Source organism: Dendrobates tinctorius, unplaced genomic scaffold (assembly GCF_039654945.1).
Source record: "Dendrobates tinctorius isolate UK_male_01 unplaced genomic scaffold, ASM3965494v1 ptg000084l, whole genome shotgun sequence".
In the NCBI taxonomy this organism is placed as follows: Eukaryota; Metazoa; Chordata; class Amphibia; order Anura; family Dendrobatidae; genus Dendrobates; species Dendrobates tinctorius.
In genome coordinates, this window is record NW_027361752.1 from 23,446,192 (window position 1) to 23,462,298 (window position 16,107).

The window sequence follows — 16,107 nt, forward strand, 5'->3', positions numbered from 1 at the left end:
GTGTCTGATGTCCACCTTTGGAATGTTCCAGTGTATGGTGGGCCCCATCTATCATTCTCCAGAGTATAGTGCTCCCCAAAAATTGCTGTCCCAACATTGAAAACAATCAAATAAGTCTCCTCGCTAGGGAATCCCTGTACTTGTCTGGACTCCTCGTCGTCCCCATCTTCCATCTCACTGCACAGTATTTCAACTTTGCAAGTGCTGTGATCCTGAGCAAGCAGGGGGGGCCCACTCGTTGGCGACGGCACTGGCACAGGGCCCCTGATAGTATGGTGGTGTGTCTGATGGCGGGTGGGCCGAACCTGCACTTTCAACTGCAGCTTCCTCTTTGTCACCGTGTAAGATGGAACTGTATATGGGAAGGGTAACCTGAGTTTCATCAGGGTCAGATTCAGGTCGTGTAGCGTGCGTGGGGAATGTAGTGGTCTGGGTCAGTGTACCAGCAGATTCATCGAGCAGTGGCTGGGCATCAGTGCACTTGTGTCGCCCCCAGGAGTACGGTCGCCACAGTGGCATTACCTTCTTCCTAGGGAGTGTGATGTCATGCTTGGGAGCAACGAACGATCTCTCTAGCAGGTTAACTGATTGGGCGGCGTTATTCCCACGAGTCATGACCCTCCAAACTTGCGTTCATGAAGGCAAAGTGTTTGTTTTACGTGGGCAGTATGGTTGCAAAGCTGAACCTTAAAGGAATGTCCAGAAGGGCACCACCAGGAGTGGAGCCTACGGTTAAATTCGACTCCACCTGGGAAACCTCAACCATGCCAGCTACAGAACAGATGCACACATTGCAAGCTTAATTCCGTTAACGAACGAGACTCCGTGATGCCCCGCGGTCCGAGTCCGGCTTACTAGAGGGACACGTGAGGCTCTGGCACATGAGATTGGCCAATAACTGGTGTGTCATGCCCTTACATGTCCGTGGCTGCATGTGCGCTACACTGAAAAGGCCAGCGTTTGTCGCTTACAGGTGCAGATAACCAGCTGAACAACGTTAGTGATGGGGATCACTGATTACAATTATTACCCGCAAACAATGATTTCCCAGTAAGTGCAGGTCAACCGCAGTTCCGGAATTAGGCCTAACCGTCATTCCTGAAAAAATGAAAAACTTACGTGTGCAAACCACAGGTGCTGTAGCTTGCTTAACAGCTCGCCAGCCGTTCTCATGCCCAGTATGGATTACACATGATTGCACAAAGGTGAGAAAGGGTACCGTATCCCCAGATAACATGTATGGATAGCGTACACATTCAAAATATATGTCTATACATCAGGAGGCAGGCTCAGACGGTGTTAGGCCCAGTATGGATTGCACGTGATTGCACAAAGGTTAGAAAGGGTACCGTATCCCCGGATAACATGTATGGATAGCGTACACATTCAAAATATATGTCTATACATCAGGAGGCAGGCTCAGACGGTGTTAGGCCCAGTATGGATTGCACGTGATTGCACAAAGGTTAGAAAGGGTACCGTATCCCCAGATAACATGTATGGATAGCGTACACATTCAAAATATATGTCTATACATCAGGAGGCAGGCTCAGACGGTATTAGGCCCAGTATGGATTGCACGTGATTGCACAAAGGTTAGAAAGGGTACTGTATCCCCGGATAACATGTATGGATAGCGTACACATTCAAAATATATGTCTATACATCAGGAGGCAGGCTCAGACGGTGTTAGGCCCAGTATGGATTGCACGTGATTGCACAAAGGTTAGAAAGGGTACCGTATCCCCGGATAACATGTATGGATAGCGTACACATTCAAAATATATGTCTATACATCAGGAGGCAGGCTCAGACGGTGTTAGGCCCAGTATGGATTGCACGTGATTGCACAAAGGTTAGAAAGGGTACCGTATCCCCGGATAACATGTATGGATAGCGTACACATTCAAAATATATGTCTATACATCAGGAGGCAGGCTCAGACGGTGTTAGGCCCAGTATGGATTGCACGTGATTGCACAAAGGTTAGAAAGGGTACCGTATCCCCAGATAACATGTATGGATAGCGTACACATTCAAAATATATGTCTATACATCAGGAGGCAGGCTCAGACGGTGTTAGGCCCAGTATGGATTGCACGTGATTGCACAAAGGTTAGAAAGGGTACCGTTTCCCCGGATAACATGTATGGATAGCGTACACATTCAAAATATATGTCTATACATCAGGAGGCAGGCTCAGACGGTGTCAGGCACATTATGGATTTGACGGCCCAGACTACACAGCATAGGAGCAGGGAGAGGTAAAGATTGCAAATGCTGGGGCCCTGCCCAAGCAAGGGGGGCCCACTCGTGGGCGTCGGTACTGGCACTGGGCCCCTCATAGTACGGCGGTGTGTCTGACGGCGGGTTTGCACCACCACCGTCAGAGACACTTGATTGCACTATGAAGGACCCTGTGCCAGTGTTGCGCCCAAGAGTCGGCCTACCCATCTGTCCAGGGCAACGGCACTCGCACGGTGTCGTGCGCTAGGTGGTGACCCCGGCCATGGGGGGGGGGACAGCACAGTTAAGGAGTTTTAGAAAGTGGCATATGTTGATGTTGGACATTCAGCTGATGCAAAAGGTGAAATAGGTCAAGTCCCAGGAAGAGGTGGACCAAAGCAAGCCATTTTTCTGTCACCCTATGTGTCATCAGGGGAAGGTGGGACAAAATCCTTGGAAACCCATGCGTGGTTCATTTTAATGAAGGTTAGATCATCCACATTTTGGGTTGACAGACGGGTCCTTTTTTCTGTCAGGATTGATCCAGCTGCACTGAAGACTCTTTCCGATAGCACACTTGCAGCTGGGCAAGCGAGCTCCTGTAAGGCATATTGTGCCAATTCAGGCCAGGTGTCCAGTTTAGCGGCCCAATAGTCAAAGGGGAATGACCTGTGTGGGAGAACATCGATATGGGAGGAAAAGTAGTTTGTAACCATAGTTGACAACTGCTGTCTCCTGTCACTTTCCATCGATGCAGTATTACCAGTTGTGTGAGCGGTACTTGAAAAATCAGTCCACTACATTGTCATGAAACCCCTGTCTCCAACGCCACTTCTGCTGTGTGCACCACGAACACCTCTGCCAAGCTGCCCCCGGCCCGTACGGCTCGTGTGAGAACCATCACCGCTGCTGTGTGCTGGCAATGCCTCAAGCAACCGATTTACCAGAGTTGCTTGTTTATTAGCCAATATTAGGTCAAGGTTCTCCTGTGGCATGATGTTTTGTAATTTGCCTTTATAGCGTGGATCCAGGATGTTGGCCAACCAGTAGTCGTCATCGTTCATCATTTTGGCAATGCTGGGGTCCCTTTTTAGGATCTGCAAGGCATAATCTGACATGTGGGCCAATGTTCCCGGTGTCAATGATGCACTGCGAGTGCTGGTTGGAGGAGCACTTTCTGGCAAATCCACATCCCTCCAGTCACGCACAAACCCTGTACCAGACCTTGCCACGCCAACATTTTCACTTGCCCCACGAGATGCATCCTCCTCCCCTAAGTAATCATCCCCATCATCCTCCTCCTCCTCCTCTTCTTCCTCCACCTCGTCCAGGAGAGGTCCCTGAGCAGACAATGGCTGAATGTCATCAAGGATTCCCTCCTCCTCTTCCTCCTCATCAACATTGGCTGCAGAAGCCTGCTCCTTAAGGTGCGTCAAAGTTTGCATGAGCAGACGCATAAGTGGGATGCTCATGCTTAGGATGGCGTCGTCTGCACTTACCAACCGTGTGCATTCCGCAAAACACTGAAGGACTTTACAGAGGTCTTTCAGCTTCGACCACTGCACACCGGTCAACTCCATGTCTGCTCTCAAAGTGCCTGGCCGTGTATCCTCCCACAAATGCATTATGGCCTGCCTCTTCTCGCACAGCCGCTCCACCATGTGCAGGGTGGAGTTCCACCTTGTTGCAATGTCGATAATGAGGCGGTGGTTGGGAAGTTGGAGCAATCGCTGCAGCTTCTGCATACGAACGGAGTGTACAGGCGACCGGCGGATGTGCGCGCACAGTCTTCGCACCTTCTGGAGCAGGGCTGTTAACTCCGGATAATTTTTGAGGAAGCACTGCACCACCAGGTTCAAGGTGTGAGCCAAGCAAGGTATGTGGCTGAGTTTTGAAAGGGCTATGGCTGCCACAAAATTACGCCCGTTATCACTAACTACCTTGCCTGCCTCAAGATGTACACTGCCCAGCCATGACTCAGTTTGTCGCTGAAAGTACTCGGCCAGCACCTCGGCGGTGTGTCTGTCGCCCAAACACATCATCTGCAACACTGCCTGCTGATGCTTTCCACTAGCTGCTCGATAGGGGGACACCTCGTGTGCAACAGTGGCAGCTGCAGATGGAGTGCTCGTACGACTGCGCTCTGTGGACGAGCTTTCGCTTCTGGAGGAGGAGGAGGAGGGTTGAACGCCTACAGCCAACTGTTTCCTATACCATGGGCTAGGCAGCACTGTCCCACCACCGCTGTCCCCTGTGGACCCTGCATCCACCACATTAACCCAGTGCGCAGTGATGGACACGTAACGGCCCTGGCCATGCCGACTGGACCATGCATCAGTTGTGAGGTGCACCTTTCCGCTCACTGACTGCTTGAGTGCATGGACAATGCGGTCTTTCACATGATGGTGGAGGGCTGGGATGGCTTTGCAAGAGAAGAAGTGGCGACTGGGTAGGTCATAGCATGGTACTGCATAGGCCATGAGTTCGCGGAAAGCTGCGCTTTCCACCAACTGAAAGGGCATCATCTCAAACGAGATTAGTTTGGCAATGTGGGCGTTCAAACCCAGTGTACGCGGATGAGAGACTGAGTACTTTCTTGACCTACTCATAGTGTCTTGGAGGGTGAGCTGGACTTGAGAGCTGCATATGGTGGAAGTAGCGGTGGACAGGGCGGACTGAGAGAGGGTTGATGATGGTGATGGAGTTGGTGTTCTTTCTGATGGCCTAGAATCAGTCTTTCGTTGATATAACAGTGGGATTCCCTGACTGCTGTGGCCTTGCAACGACACCTCAACATTTGCTGCTGTGCTAACCGGTGGGCTTACAGTGGGGGAAACAATGTAGCGTTGCTGACTACCTTCTTTGTGATCAGTTGCACATGTGGCACTTGAGGTTTGGTGTTGTGTCCACGCTTGCAAGTGCATGCTGGTTAAATGTCTAAGCATGCAACTGGTATTCAAATTTTTCAGATTTTTCCCTCGGCTAAAGGTCTTTGCGCACTTCTTACAGATAACCTTGGCCTGATCATGAGGATTTTGTTCACAAAGTGCCACACTGCACTCTTCCTACTTTGGCAGACATTTTGCGGCCTAGCACACTGTGATCTTTTGACCCTCTGGACAAGCTGTCCAGCAACTCTTTTGATGTTTGGAACCTGTCTTTGGAGTGCTCCGGGCCTGCCAGATAACAGCTGTTGCGATGTCGATGTCTGCTGTGGATGCTCTCATCTGAGCTATTGGAAGCAGCACCCTCTTCCCCCAATGGATGCCAATCTGGGTCAACAACTGGGTCATCCATCACCTCCTCTTCTATGTCATGTGCACCTTCCTCTGTGTCACCGTGTATGGTGGTATAGTGTGCGGGAAGGGGCACCTGAGTCTCATCAGGGTCAGAATCTGGCTCTGTACACTGCGAGGACAATGTAGTGCTCTGAGTGAATGTACCAGCAGAATCATCCATCAGCGGCTGTGCATCAGTGCACTCCATGTCAGATTCATCTTGGCCTGGGTAATTCACCATTTGACTTGATAATCCAGGCATGGTATGTGAAAACAGCTCCATGGAGTAATCAGTAGTATGGCCTGCGTCATCCTTCAATCTTGGTTGGGGTGAAGGACACAAGGAAAGGTGTGGTTCATGAACATGAGCCTCCAATGACGACTCAGTGCTTTTACTTTTTACAACTGAAGAAGAGGAGGCGATAGAGCAGGAGGCTGAGTCAGCAATGTAAGACAAAACTTTTTCCTGATGCTTTGGCTTTAAAAGCGGTTTGCCAACTCCTAGAAAACTAAGCGTTCGAGGCCTTATGTAGCCAGACGATGACGCAGGCTCAACACCTCCTGCATTCGGTCCTATTTTGCTCTTGCCACTACCATCAGATCCACCACCAACACCATCATTACCAGCTGCCAACCCCCGCCCAATTCCACGGCCTCTTCCACCAGCCTTCCTCATTTTTGGTAGAAATGTAGACAAAATCCAACAAACTATATAGTAATGTAAAACAAGGTACAAGGTGTCTATAGGACAGGGGAGATTTTGAATTTCTGCAGACACTTGTGGACACTGGACACTTTTGGATTGTGTGAGGCCCACTGAATATCTGAGCGCTCTGTCACAGGCTCGATGGCACAGCTGTGACCAAAGTGACTACAGGATAAGGGAGATTTTGAATTTCTGCACACACTTGTGGACACTGGACACTTTTGGATTGTGTGAGACACACTGAATATCTGAGCGCTCTGTCACAGGCTCGATGGCACAGCTGTGACCAAAGTGACTAGAGGATAAGGGAGATTTTGAATTTCTGCACACACTTGTGGACACTGGACACTATTGGATTGTGTGAGGCCCACTGAATATCTGAGCGCTCTGTCACAGGCTCGATGGCACAGCTGTGACCAAAGTGACTAGAGGATAAGGGAGATTTTGAATTTCTGCACACACTTGTGGACACTGGACACTTTTGGATTGTGTGAGGCCCACTGAATATCTGAGCGCTCTGTCACAGGCTCGATGGCCCAGCTGTGACCAAAGTGACTAGAGGATAAGGGAGATTTTGAATTTCTGCACACACTTGTGGACACTGGACACTTTTGGATTGTGTGAGGCCCACTGATATCTGAGCGCTATGTCACAGGCTCGATGGCACAGCTGTGACAAAAGTGACTAGAGGATAAGGGAGATTTTGAATTTCAGCAGACACTTGTGGACACTGGACACTTTTGGATTGTGTGAGGCCCAATGAATATCTGAGCGCTATGTGACAGGCTCGATGGCACAGCTGTGACAAAAGTGACGAGAGGATAAGTGAGATTTTGAATTTCAGCAGACACTTGTGGACACTGGACACTTTTGGATTGTGTGAGGCCCAATGAATATCTGAGCGCTATGTGACAGGCTCGATGGCACAGCTGTGACAAAAGTGACGAGAGGATAAGGGAGATTTTGAATTTCTGCAGACACTTGTGGACACTGGACACTTTTGGATTGTGTGAGGCCCACTGAATATCTGAGCGCTCTGTCACAGGCTCAATGGCACAGCTGTGACCAAAGTGACTAGAGGATAAGAGAGATTTTGAATTTCTGCACACACTTGTGGACACTGGACACTTTTGGATTGTGTGAGGCCCACTGATATCTGAGCGCTATGTCACAGGCTCGATGGCACAGCTGTGACAAAAGTGACTAGACGATAAGTGAGATTTTGAATTTCAGCAGACACTTGTGGACACTGGACACTTTTGGATTGTGTGAGGCCCAATGAATATCTGAGCGCTATGTGACAGGCTCGATGGCACAGCTGTGACAAAAGTGACGAGAGGATAAGGGAGATTTTGAATTTCTGCAGACACTTGTGGACACTGGACACTTTTGGATTGTGTGAGGCCCACTGATATCTGAGCGCTCTGTCACAGGCTCGATGGCACAGCTGTGACCAAAGTGACTAGAGGATAAGGGAGATTTTGAATTTCAGCAGACACTTGTGGACACTGGACACTTTTGGATTGTGTGAGGCCCACTAATATCTGAGCGCTATGTCACAGGCTCGATGGCACAGCTGTGACAAAAGTGACTAGCGGATAAGGGAGATTTTGAATTTCAGCAGACACTTGTGGACACTGGACACTTTTGGATTGTGTGAGGCCCAATGAATATCTGAGTGCTATGTGACAGGCTCGATGGCACAGCTGTGACCAATGTGACTAGAGGATAAGTGAGATTTTGAATTTCAGCAGACACTTGTGGACACTGGACACTTTTGGATTGTGTGAGGCCCAATGAATATCTGAGCGCTATGTGACAGGCTCGATGGCACAGCTGTGACAAAAGTGACGAGAGGATAAGGGAGATTTTGAATTTCTGCAGACACTTGTGGACACTGGACACTTTTGGATTGTGTGAGGCCCAATGAATATCTGAGCGCTATGTGACAGGCTCGATGACACAGCTGTGACAAAAGTGACGAGAGGATAAGGGAGATTTTGAATTTCTGCAGACACTTGTGGACACTGGACACTTTTGGATTGTGTGAGGCCCACTGATATCTGAGCGCTATGTCACAGGCTCGATGGCACAGCTGTGACAAAAGTGACTAGAGGATAAGGGAGATTTTGAATTTCAGCAGACACTTGTGGACACTGGACACTTTTGGATTGTGTGAGGCCCACTGATATCTGAGCGCTATGTCACAGGCTCGATGGCACAGCTGTGACAAAAGTGACTAGAGGATAAGGGAGATTTTGAATTTCAGCAGACACTTGTGGACACTGGACACTTTTGGATTGTGTGAGGCCCACTGATATCTGAGCGCTCTGTCACAGGCTCGATGGCACAGCTGTGACCAAAGTGACTAGAGGATAAGGGAGATTTTGAATTTCTGCACACACTTGTGTACACTGGACACTTATGGATTGTGTGAGGCCCACTGAATTTCACAGCGCTATGTCACAGGCAGAAATTGGCTAGTGTATCACAAACTACAAGGTGTATGTAGAATTGGGCAGAATAGGAATCTCCCTAGAGTGCAGGTCTGTAAGAACGGAACATGTCCTCGTTTTATTCTCACAGAGTGACACACTGATAGCTTCACTGTGGCTGTGATAACAGCCGTTACACGGTACTGTATGAGGAGCGTACGCCGCTGTATGGTGTGAAAAAATGCACGCTCAGTACCTCAGCAGGACAAAAAAAAAATATTGGGATTGCTTTTAAAAAAGCAGTTTGCGGAGCAGTGGGTAAACAGCAATGCAGGAATGTCAGGAAGCCTTAGAAGGCAGCCCAACAACCAACACCACTGATACACCACTATATAGCCTCCCCTTGCACTGCACACACAGTGACTGATGTGTTGTACAGGCAAAATCGCTAGCAGCAGAAGCAGTTTTTTTATCTTCTCAGCAGGACAAAAAAAAAATTGGGATTGCTTTTAAAAAAGCAGTTTGCGGAGCAGTGGGTAAACAGCAATGTAGGAATGTCAGGAAGCCTTAGAAGGCAGCCCCACAACCAACACCACTGATACACCACTATATAGCCTACCCTTGCACTGCACACACAGTGACTGATGTGTTGCACAGGCAAAATCGCTAGCAGCAGAAGCTGTTTTTTTTTCTTCTCAGCAGGACAAAAAAAAAAATTGGGATTGCTTTTAAAAAAGCAGTTTGCGGAGCAGTGGGTAAACAGCAATGCAGGAATGTCAGGAAGCCTTAGAAGGCAGCCCAACAACCAACACCACTGATACACCACTATATAGCCTCCCCTTGCACTGCACACACAGTGACTGGTGTGTTGTACAGGCAAAATCGCTAGCAGCAGAAGCAGTTTTTGGTGTCTTCTTCCCTGCCTAACGCTCTCCCTACAAAATCATCAGCAGCAGCAGCTCTCCCTATTCTGAGATCAGCATGAGTAACATGGCGGTCGGCGTGCACGCCCTTTTATACCCCCTGTGACGCCCCCCAAAGCAAGCCAATCACTTGCATGCCCTTCTGAAAGATGGTGGTGACCCGTGCCTATGTCATCACGTTGCCCACAGTGTCCGTGGATCCTGATTGGCTGAAAAAGAGCGCAAAACAAACTTTTGAAACGCAACTTTGGCGCGTATGTCGCCGACCTCGTGGCCAACCTCATCCTAGGGTCGGGTTTCGTTTCATGAAACCCGACTTTGCCAAAAGTCGGTGACTTTTGAAATTTTTCGACCCGTTTCGCTCAACTCTAATAAGAAGTAAACTGTAATAGTGGAGGTTTTTACAAACATTTTCCAACTATATCTATGAATATTGGATTTATTCTTTAAGGGACTGTATAATTTTTTATATGGAGCCACTAAGGGTCTTTTGTCACGCAGTGTCAAGAGACTATGGGCACCTAAAGGCCCCTTTACATTTAGCGATGCACCAGCGATCCCGACCACGATACAACCCGGTCAGGATCGCTGGTGCATCGCTAAATGGTCGCCAGTGAGCAGCGGTCATTACTTACCTTTCAGACGCGGCAATCCTGACGTCCTCCCGCCCGCGTCCACGCGTCGCTCGTCGGCGCCACAGGAAGCGCCCGATGAGAAATGGAGCTGCCCGATCTCGCACGATCAGCGACAGACAGCGGGGGAGCCGGTTGGAGGTAAGTATCACACATAGTGATATCGCTAGCAATATCGCTGCTGCGTCTCAAAATCGGTGGTGCTTTAGCAATATTGCTAGCGATATTGCTATGTGTAAAATCCCCTTAACCGATCCCTGGAACTAGGGGCGCCCTAGTCAGTCCCAGTTCCCCAGATTAGCCTGTATGGTTCTCGTACCTATCTATGTTCCTAACTTAACTCTTATCCCAGGGAGGTGAGGGGCCAAAGAGTAGAGGAAAACACTAACCAGACAGACAGGGACACACAGACAGGGATAACAGAAAACTACAATCATACAAATGCATTCACAAAACAAAAAGTGGAAAACAAGGGAGCTATAGGAAGGGGAAACCAAATGTGAGAGGATAAGGATAAACACACAAACCAACTCCACACAGCAATCTCCAGAAAATCTCTCGAACTGCCAACTCTAAACACTGAACTTTCTCTTTCAGCACCAAACCAGGAAGAAGAACTATCACTGGCAACTCCCAAGTGCCAGTGGCAGGCATCTATATCAGAGGGGAGGGACCAACACAGAACAGCTGATTCAGTTCAGGATGTAGAGCTCCTGGAGATCAACTGGACTCATTAGCCATTGCCATGACAGAGCAGGGAACACACCTGCACTGTTTGATAGGATGGTGAAGCAGTTCTAATATGTGTAGGAGTTCATGTAACCAGATGTCGCGATCTTCTGGCCCCTCTGTTGTGGTATTCCCTTGACATCTTGACATCTTTATTCTATTTCAGTCACTTTTATTTATGGTGCTAGGGGAAAAGTACTTTACAGTTGTCGCATGCTGGATGGAGCATGTGCAGATAAATCTCTTTGGTGCCGCAGCATCTAGGAGGTTTACAAAGGTAAAGGGCATCACAATCATGGGCCGCTGATGGTTTGGCATAGCAGCTTCAAGGGCTATTAAAGGGGCAAAACCTTATGGGATTGCTATTAGTTTTAATACACTTTATTTAGAGATGAACAATTTTCAAAAAATTGGGTTTGAATCGATAAAGTGCTCCGATTCCTTTTTGCCATGCTCTGACATCTCTCCAAAGCATAGTTAACACAGGCGTTAAAGGGTTTAAAAATAACATATTATACTCGCCTGTCCTGGCATTACACATCCTTGCCTGATTCTCAAATGTCTGGCCATAAACTGAACTAAGTCTGTCATTTAACTAATTTTCCAGCAGAAATACCCTCGCTCAGTTGTCTCTTACCTTCTCATGCTTCTTTGATTAGAAACCGCATAACTCAGCAGGGGGCAGCAGTGAGCACAGTAGAGAAGAACTAAGAGAGTGTGAAAAATGGAAAGGTTTAAAAAAATAAGATCTGACAAAATCAATCTTCCCATTCAATTAAAGATTGTCTATTGCACAAATACTTCGAATATGAACGGTGACTAGAATAATTAGTTTGCACATATTGACTACTTGTCACTCTTCGGTACTTACTGCTATAATGAGAAGGTGGCCGTTAATTATCTCTACTGGAAATATTTATTTTACTGTTAATATTAATTGAGTTTCTAATTGAATGAACCTAGTAATATTGGTAAATATGAATGTAATACATTGTAGGGATCTGGCTAATAAGTGGCTGATTCCTGCCTCGGTTAGGCTGGGATCACACTATGAGAAACTGGGTCTGAGCTGAAAAAGTAAATTAACGTGCATGCAAAATGTAATTGCATATGAACACATGACCTTTACACAGAGAAAACCAAAAACAAAACACAAAACAAATATCCTGGAATAAAAAAGTAAAAAAAAATAAAAATATTATATTGCAAAAATTGCATGAAGGTAGTAATAATAGTAATAATAAGGGTATTTAGTTAACATAATTTTTTTTTACTTTTTTATTCCAGGATATTTGTTTTGTGTTTTGTTTTTGGCTTTCTCTGGGATCACACCATGTTTTCTCTGCATTTTTGTTGAATTTTTATTTCCTGTTGATTATATAGCACCAACATATTCCACAGCGCAGTATAGAAATTGCTACGGTGTACATTAGTTCCTGTCTAATATGGATACAATTTAATCATTTCTGGTTTAAAGGGAATCTGTCACCTATTTTTTCGTATATAAGCTGCAGCCACCGCCATCAGGGGCTTTTCTACAGCATCCTGTAATGCTGTAGTTAAGCCCCCAATGTAACCTGAAAGATAAGAAAAGCGAGTTATATTATACTCACCCCGGCGTCCGGTCCGATGGGTGTCGCCGCCCAGTCCGGCACCTCCCATCTTCATGCGATGACGTCCTCTTCCTTGCTGCCTGTTGCGGCTCCTGCGCAGGCGCACTGCTCTGCCCTGTTGAGGGCAGAGTAAAGTACTGCAGTGCGCAGACGCCGGACCTCCCTGACCTTTCCCAGCGCCTGCGCACTGCAGTACTTTACTGATGGCGGTGGCTGCAGCTTACATACGAAAAAATAGGGGACAGATTCCTTTTAACAACTAATATATTTCTCAGAATCTGGCTAGATGCAGGATTGTTATACTGATGCAGCAGAGCTGAATTTGTCTTACCTTTAGTCTATGATAAAATCAAAGATGATGCAACTGGATATCACTACACGCTGTGCTACTATGCAAACCCAGCTCTGTTACACTGAGTCTGCATGTGAAAAAAATCTCCCATAAATCGGATGAGACTCACCCATTCAAGTCCTTCAACTGTGAAAAAAATTCAGATGCCAGGAGCTGACCTGCAGTACCTGAGAATGGCCACTACACAGTGATGGAGCTGTGCACTGTTTACAAAAACAGCTAATCGCTTCTAGGTGTCAGACCCCCCCAATCTGATATTGATGACTTATCCAAAATATTGTTAATTTTAACAACCCTTTAATCCCCTAATAACTGTGATGAAGACTTGGTTTAGCCAGGGAGCAGGGCTATGCAATCTTTTTTTTTTTTTTCCTATTGCCCACATGGCAGAAGGGGGAAGCTCCTGCTGCAGACAGTTGTAGCCAGACACAGATTTATAAAAAGAAGGGGAGTATACCTGAGCTCCTGGCACAAAAAGGAAAGTTCTATTTATATTTGAAAAATGATAAAGAATAAAATAGGAATGTCTACTTTTTTTTATTATTTCTTTATATGTATATATTCTATGTTCTGCTTCTCCATCATAGATGGAAAATAGATAATTTCTAGAAACATAGGCTCTAGCAATGGAAAGATACAATTAAAGAAATTATGTTTTTGATATTTAATCTGAGAGCAGCATGATGTAGGGTCAGATACCCTGATTCTGGGCATTGTGTCAGTTACAAGGCAGGGAGTTGTAGTTTTAATACAATCAGTGTTTTATCAGCAGGAGATTATCACTGCAAGACTAGGTGTCACATGCCAGCCAGTTCAGCTAATTTATGTAACCCCGCCTTCACCACTGATTGGCAGCTTGCTGACAATGTACACAAGAAGCAGCCAATCAGTGGTGTGTGCGGGGTTATACACAGTTCTTCTACATCTACAGTAGAGAACACTGTCCTCAGATCTGTCCTTTTTTAGGTTTAATTGACTTAATAACTGGTTCAAGGGCCTTTAACATTTAGATGTAAAATCGTGACAAGAAGATACTACACTTTGCAAATGTCTCTCTGCAAGAAGCTTTAAAGGGTTGGTACGCCTTAGATACCTGTCACTAGAAGTATTGTTTGACTCACAGCTATTCCTTCCAATACCCGGCCCTATAGCACCAAACTTGGGTGTGTTCCCTCTAGAGAGGGGCAAAGAAACATAATCAGACACCAAATTTACCAAAGGGTCTAGCCTGGTAAAAAGTCAAGATGTCTGATCTTTATCTCTCTCTAGATGTCACCTGCCAGGGGACAGTAAGGACCCTCCTATTCATAAGAAGGTCAGACAACTTTCTCTTAAAGTGTGTGGCTGCCGACAGCGATCTGGAGCAGATCTTCAGATATGATTGTTAGGTCTTATGCATACATTAAGAATCATTAAAAGGATTCATAATAATGCATATAAGTCGGCTCATAGTGTACCTCCCTGTGCTTCTGGAACACTGAAATGACAAATTAAATTTACAGCCAGAGGCAAAATATCATAGGCCTCTATTGCAAAATAATATGTGCCCCTCCATGCCAAGAAGCTGAAACAATAACATAAGTAGCAATAATAAAGGCTTGGATAATATCACCATGTATCAAAGTACCCGCATCGTAGTGCCAGATAGCAAGCAGTAAGCTGTCAGTGTGTTACTCCCTTGCAAAAACATAAAGTCCCCGATTCATCCGGACTGGTGATTTTCTCAATGGTCTTGATAAGGCGGCGTGATGGTGTCAGACGCTCCTGATTCACGTCAGGGTGGATGCCTCTTCATAAATCTGGAACATCTGAAGAGTGGCGTGTGCCTCCTGTGATTGAAATCTGCTATAGTCACACACTGGAGTGAGATTTCTGCCATGCGGAATGCTATAATTCCTCATAACTTAGACAATGGTGTCCTGCCCCCACTGCACCCCAAATCCTGCCCCGGCTCTACCTATTTTGGTTGAGTTGCACCAACATTTAGCAACTTTTTAACGCTTTTACAACACTTTTTTGGAGTAAAAGCTTTGATGAATCAGGGCCATAATGTTCCTGCACGTTAGTGTGTCCCCTCAGTCCATGGACCCTATGAGCATGCCTTTAATATCATGTGCAGCTTTTTAATAAATCATCTGTCATATGAGCAAACCTGCTTATGAGATGACTTGTGTGGGATGCCTTCTAGTATGATTTACGTTGGCAGTGGCAAAGATATGGAAAGTGCAATATAAAACAGTTCAAAGAATCATAAAGGCTTAGCAGCTTTGTAATTTCCTCTTTGGGACTGTTTAGGGCCTGTTCTCTCCGCTATGGACCTGTACTCTCCTATACTGGCCTTTTTTCCCACTCTGGATCAATTCTCTCTTCTATGAACCTGTATTCTACACTATTGACCTGTACTGCGCCTATGGACCTGTTTTCTTCCCTATTACCCTGTACTCTCCCCTATAGAAGTCTACACCACCCAGAGACCTGCAGCCACCCCTTTGGACCTATACTGTCCCCTATGGATATGTACATCTCCTACATGTCCTATAGACTTGTGCTCTCTACCATCAACCTGTTCTCTCCCCCATGCTTACCCTCCTTTATTCATCTGTTCTCTCTCCTATAGATCTGAAGTTTTCCCATAGATCTTTTCTCTCCCCTGTGGTCCCGTATTCTCCCCTATTGAGCTGTTTACTCCATTCTAGACCTGTACTATCCCCTATTGCCTTGTACTAAAACTGTTTTCTCCCCTATGGACCTGTCTCCTCTTCTATAAACACTTTATCTTCCCCAGTGGACTTGTTCTCTCCTCTGAAGAACTGTACTCCCCCTATAAATCAGCAGGCACCCCTTTTAAACCTGTGCTCATCCCCCTATGAATCTGCACATCTATTATGAACCTGTACTCTCCATCATAAACCTGTTGTCTCCTCTATGTACTTGTACTCCTCCTTACAGACCTGTACTCTCCATCATAAACCTGTTGTCTCCTCTATGTACTTGTACTCCTCCTTACGGACCTGTACTCTCCATCATAAACCTGTTGTCTCCTCTGTGTACTTGTACTCCTCCTTACGGACCTGTACTCTCCATCATAAACCTGTTGACTCCTCTATGTACTTGTACTCCTCCTTACGGACCAGTACTCTCCATCATAAACCTGTTGTCTCCTCTATGTACTTGTACTCCTCCTTACGGACCTGTACTCTCCATCATAAACCT

The 16,107-nt window shown here is 46.5% G+C and overlaps 1 long non-coding RNA gene across 6 annotated transcripts in view; it reads left to right on the plus strand.

Moving 5' to 3' along the window:
• The window catches only part of LOC141097365 (uncharacterized), an 868,065-nt gene that overhangs the window by 107,526 nt on the left and 744,432 nt on the right, over nucleotides 1-16,107 (plus strand). The gene's annotated exons all lie outside the window — the stretch shown is intronic.